This window comes from Limulus polyphemus, unplaced genomic scaffold (genome assembly GCF_000517525.1).
Source record: "Limulus polyphemus unplaced genomic scaffold, Limulus_polyphemus-2.1.2 Scaffold965, whole genome shotgun sequence".
Classification (NCBI taxonomy): Eukaryota; Metazoa; Arthropoda; class Merostomata; order Xiphosura; family Limulidae; genus Limulus; species Limulus polyphemus.
In genome coordinates this window covers 323,365-329,473 of record NW_013666575.1, presented here as the reverse complement: position 1 = coordinate 329,473, position 6,109 = coordinate 323,365, and the positions used below count along the sequence as shown (strand labels likewise).

General features: G+C 32.5%; 1 long non-coding RNA gene across 1 annotated transcript; it reads left to right on the top strand.

Annotated features, from left to right (window-relative positions):
• The first annotated feature begins 735 nt into the window (after positions 1 to 735).
• Positions 736 to 4,766, top strand: LOC111086264. The gene is made up of 2 exons (XR_002610986.1): positions 736 to 878; positions 4,471 to 4,766. It is a non-coding gene; the product is annotated as an uncharacterized LOC111086264 (long non-coding RNA).
• Positions 4,767 to 6,109: the final 1,343 nt, after the last annotated feature.

Genomic DNA, 6,109 nt, shown 5'->3' with positions numbered 1-6,109 from the left:
GTAAGAATTAGCCAAGGGCATTCGAGTGGAGTATAAAAGACTGGAGCAAGCGTTCTCAATGCTTAGATGGGCAAAGAGTGGAAACCCTGGAGATCGAGAAATAGCTATAGTGTCAGCGGAGATAAGTATTATTGGAAATACATTTTCAGTTTAGGAAAATGTTAACTTTGGGTTGAGTAGACTTGCTGCTCCAAGCACTTAAGGAATTTGTTTAAACGTATCTATAGCTTACTCAGAGAACCAGATAAATTACAGTAATTTTGGAACGTTCTATTACAGTGACTGATATATTTTTTGTGTTCTGAAATGCAAATTTGAAAGCTACATGAATTCTTTTTTGACGTCCAAATTGTGAGAAATGAGAGTGCAAAAATTGTCTGGTGTGTCTGTGAATACTAAATTCGTGTTTTTTATGTATATTTTAAACTTACTGTTATATGTATTTTAACAAAAGTAACTAAAATGTAAACATTTTCTTAGCTTGGGTAACAAAACTTCATTAAGAATAACGTTTAAAATTTTGGAATGAAGTATATGAGTACAGATTTGTTCCTTGTTTAATTATGAAGTAGGCATATATTTGTGATAATATTTCCTGATTAATTTTGGAATGAAACAGAGATTTGTAATAATTTATTTCTTGCTTGCTTGATTTTACTTATGGAGCATAGTGTTGTGATAACGTGATATTTGTTGTTTTATTTCTAATGACAATGTCTGTACAAGTGTATTTTTTGTATATAACATTATTTTGATTAAATGCAAAATTAAAACTTGCATCTCTAAGTTATTCTTTTTTTTCCCCACCTTAGGATGTTCTTAATGCCAAAAACTCAGCCATTAAGGATCTACAGTATGATCTTGCAAGAGCATGCAAGGTAATGTTTATTGCTTAAATAATTCCTCAAACATTTAATTTAATTAGATGAGAGTCTGGCCATTATCCTTGCAGCTGTTTACGTTGATTTTTAGACTGTTTAAATGACTATTCCACTGTGAAAGAAAATGGATAATCCAGTACTTTTCTTAAAGCAGATGTTAATTTCTCAGATGACATTGATGTGTTATAGATAAAACTTGATGTGAATATCAACAACACTACTCCATCAGTATTGGACTCATTGTCAGTAAGCACGGCTTCTACTTAACTGTTTAACTTTAACGTATTGCCTCGTATAAAACTTCACCATAATTTTGAGCTGTATGTCTCATTTAGATGCCTTGTTTGCAAGCAAAATTTCTGCTGTTCTCATTGTTGTAGATACACGGTGTGAAGTAATTGTAATCTAGCCAACAGTATTTCTGCTAGTCCAGGCATATGTCGAAAGGGCAACTTTTGTCCAGTTAGCCATAGCATTAATCACAGTTGCCTTTGACTCTTCATACAGCCCTGGGATGACATTGCAAGAAAAGGTACAACGTGAAGGAACTTGATATGCTGGTTGAACAACATTCATAAGGTTTCGGAATCCAGCATTTTCCGCTACAGAATAAGGTTGAAACTCAGTAGCGATGAAGTTTCTAACGGCCTTCGTAATCGGCAACGTTTGATTGCTCGCAGGATCGAGTTCTGGCGCTTTACGAAAATTTCCAGCTTGTTTTCAGGAGGAAGTCCAGAGTTCGATAAAGAATTGATCGTTTTTTTTTAACATCAAACCCAGATATCTTTGGAGATGAAAATCCAGATCCGTAGTTTGCGAAAACGAAAGCGTTACATCAGTCTTGCACTGCTTGCAAATTACATTTGTTTTATCGAGCCCTTTGTTGTTTGTAGAATCCAAAATACGCCCATACAGGTGGTTTTCCCGAAGGATTGTTAAAGATCGTTTTTTCTGAAGTTTCACTTCTTTCGCTGTTCATTTTCTGAGGCTTGGCGAGTAATAAAGACACAACTTAGAATCTCCTATATTTCGACTGGACACTATTTTAACTCTCACTACGGGCAGGTCAAACTGCGCATGTCACGACGGTTTAGTTAGTTATATTCAAAATTTAATTAAACTACTTAATTATCATGGTATACGAACAAACTTGAAATAAAAATATACTTAAAAACAACCTCAAACTCCCCTTGTGTGAGAACTGTGACATCTTGTTCTTTAGTCATCGCTTCTTCCATAATGTATTTAACACCCCTCTAAGAACTATACAATTTGACATAAAATGCTCTTTATAAATTTGTCGTAGGTTAAGCCAAGTAATATTTTCACATCGTTTAATCTTATGTGCCTAAAGAGCAATCAATTAGAAATTCAAATCCCTCCTGTCATGTAATCTGAGCCACAATTTGCTAATATATTTTTCTTATGTTGATTCCAACTAAATTTATAACCAATAGAAAGCCTAGATTTCGACTGATCGATTGCCATGTTCTTTTTACCACGTGGATATACAGGTAATTGACATTTTGGGTTCACGAAAAGAAAGTAAAGTTCTCATGAGAACGCGTCGAAGAGCTTAGCTGAATTTTTAACGGCTTTTTCACATACTTAGAGAGTCAGACAAAGTCTAACAGTTACAGAAAAATCTCAAATTTTCACGTTATTATTGTGTATTATTTCGTATATTGTTTAATTGAAGAAAAAATGATTTTGTTGACTAGTAGCATTGGTATAAAATATTAGGGCTAACATAGAACTAGAAGGACTGTCGGCGAAAAAAATTACACAGGTAAGTGCTATATTTATTATCTATTCTTTATTTATTATTATTATAAAAGTAACTAAAATGTAAAAGTAGAACATTTGGGCTAGATAAGGTTAAATTAGGTAAGATAAATAAAAATAATGATAATATAATTTTTATACTTGATACCGCTCGCTAGGAGTAGGATTAACATTTACAGCTCAAAATAATCATGATCGTTAGGTACCTTGATTGGTGTAATATTTGCATGATATCAGTTTTTTTTATGGCGGATGTTTTCAAAAACACGGTTCCAAGGGCAATAAAGTAATAAAATGAAATTAGAAACACGTGTATAATATTAAGAGCTTGAAGTTATTCATTGTAAGCAAATGTAGAAAGAAAAAAAGATAATTTTGTATTTTTCATGGTGGTTACGAGGCTGGTCAAACTGACCAACTTCACATTAAATTAGGGTAGTGACAATAGCAAATAAAATATGAAGATTTATCGGGAAAAAAGTTGGAAATTTATTTCGGACGTTTTAGAGATTACACAGAATAAATTTGTTAGTTTTTAAATGGTGAAAAGTATTTTTAATCTCAACATGAAAATCGCCTTACACTCGGAGCAGTGATTACTTTGACTATATATATTAAAACATTAATTTCTAGCAAAAATACTCTATTAGAAATTCTGATTTTTTCTGTACAAACGACTTGTAATGTTTACTGAAACTGTGAAAGCTTGGCAAATTTTGTGAAGATATATAAATCATATCCTATCATGGCTTCATGATATGATACTCGTATCATATTGCTGTATCACAACACCCCTAATAAATATAAAATGAATTAAATCAGAAAATTCCCAGGTTTTAACCAAATAATTTTCATACCTCACTTTCTTAGTTTTGCATTTTGAATATATATCTACATTCTCTCTTTATCTTATGTAATTTTACCAATTCTAGTAGTACCTAGATGACAATTCAAAATTTGTTCTACTTTTTATTTTCCATTACTTCATTAATTCTTCTTCTGAGCCTTCTATCCACCTCATTCCCATTTCATAACTTGGAAATTACTGCAACATTCCTTTTTGAAAAATAAGGTCTATGCTATCAGTGTGAGTTACCATAAATGCTAATGATGCCATTGAAGATTACTAGCGTTTAATCTTCCACCTCTTTAACAATTCACCCAAGAAAATTGGGCCAGGCATGGCTTAGTGGTTCATGTGCTTGGACTGTGAATTTGAGGATTCATGGTTTGTGACCCACTGCTGCAAAACTTTACAATTTGGGGTTGCAGGTGTACTATGAGAATGATGTTCAAATTCCCCTATTCAGTCAGACAAGAGATGGAGTTCAATACTGGTGAACAGCTTTCTTCCCTCTAGTCCATAAGTTAAAAATCAGGAATGGCCATGTACAGATGCTGTTATGTGGCTTTGCACAAAATTCAGAAACAAATCCCCCATTGAAGAAGAAGGCTTACCTCACGAGAGTATTTTATTTATGAGGTTCTCTAGTTGTGATATGTGTACTTTTAGGTATTAATTGATTCCCAAGTATAATGAGTTTATTGCATGATCTAGACCATGAAAACAGTGGTTAAACACATAACACAGATGTATACCTTATGATGTAGAGGTTACTTACTTCTAAATCAGAACCGTAACATCAAAATGTTTTACTTAGTGAGGAATGAAGGAACTAGTGGATTTGGTACTTGTATTTATAGATATACTCTATTACTGGAAATTATCGTGTGTTTTCTATTTAGTAGTATAACTGTTGATTTCCTTCAACACGTTCATGCTTATCATACTTTGTTATGTTAGGCACATAATGACTTGATCAGAACTTATGAAGCCAAACTTAAACAGTATGGAATACCCATAGAGAACTGTGGATTTGTGCCAATGAATCCAAAAGGACAACAACTTGGTAAAGGACTAGCACATCTTGTTTCAACACCTGATTCTGATGTTAAATAAAATCATGACTGTTAGTAAATTCCACTTTTTGTAAAAATATACCGAGTTATTTTAATATATTTTGTAACATGGATATTTCAAATTGTAATCTTATTTCTTTAATGAATTTAATAATGGAATAAAAATGTGATAACAATGTACCTCATTTGACATTACTGTTACATTAACAGAATAAAAAATCGAATACAAGCCCTTCCTCTTTTTCTTTGAGACTATTTATTAAATGAATAATCTGTAACCACTTTAAAAAAACTAACTTTTCATGCTCTTCCTTTATATTGAAAAAATTGAAAACTTCAAATTGTTTTATCCTGTATACACAGTAGAAATTAGTTTTCTATTCAGGTTTTGTATTTGTTACCATAGGCTAAAAACAACCATTCATATCCACTTTATAATTTTTAAACTACAAAACAAATTTATTTTCAACTTAAGTTTACTTACTTACAGATTAGAATAAACTGAATTAAAATTTGGGCAATTTAACAGTCAGATACTTCCTAATGGTTTCCGAGTTCACAGAAATATCAGCAAGCATCAAAATATTTATGTTTAACATTTCTACAGGATGTTGTAATCAGCTTGCAAGGCTATTTTCAACCTTAATTCATTTGCTGGATAATTGAGCTGAAGTTCCCTTACTGCAAGAGAAAAAATTCATGTGCCGTGGGTGTGTTCTAAGAGTGATGGTCAAATCCCACTATTTAGTCTGACAAGAAATGGCAGTGGGTGATGTTGACTAGCTATCTAGTCTATTATTTTAAAATGAGGGACGGATAGTGCATACATTTCTTTAATAAATTTACATGAAATCCAATAAACAAACAAATTCAATCCATTATTTAGAAATTTAACATTTTCCCCCACTTCTGTAGATGTTGTTATTTTCAGTCTCTTAATATCACCTTTCAATAGCTGTACTACACGTACACACATTGTACTGAAGTTGTGGATTCACATTCATCCCAAATAGCTACATTATCTGTCACAACACAAAATACTGACTCTGTAATAATGTTTCCATAGTAACCTGCAACGTACTTTGTTGACTGTTGGTGAATAAATTAAAAACTAGCTGTAGAGTGGTTCCAAAAGACTGAGAACTCCTTCATTATGAATATTACTCTATCCATCAGATACCACAGACACAAGGGGCTTTCTTCTTAGTACACTGATTTTTGCTGGACATCTGTTTTATTTGCTATTTTATTGAAAATTCATGTACACAGGAATTATTATACAAGCAGTAAAAATATTCCCTACATAATTAGCATGAACCAAACAGGCTACCAATCTGGCACCATTCTCTCAATGAATCCAGCGATGCCTACTTGATTATGGTACTTGCAGTGGGAAGTGATTAGATATATCCTTCTTTTTTAAATACATAATCCATTTCATCAGTATGCATACTTTGTTTGTTCTGGGATTACTAAGTTGCTGCTGTAGCAGTAAAAGTCCAGGTTGTTACAGCATACTGTGT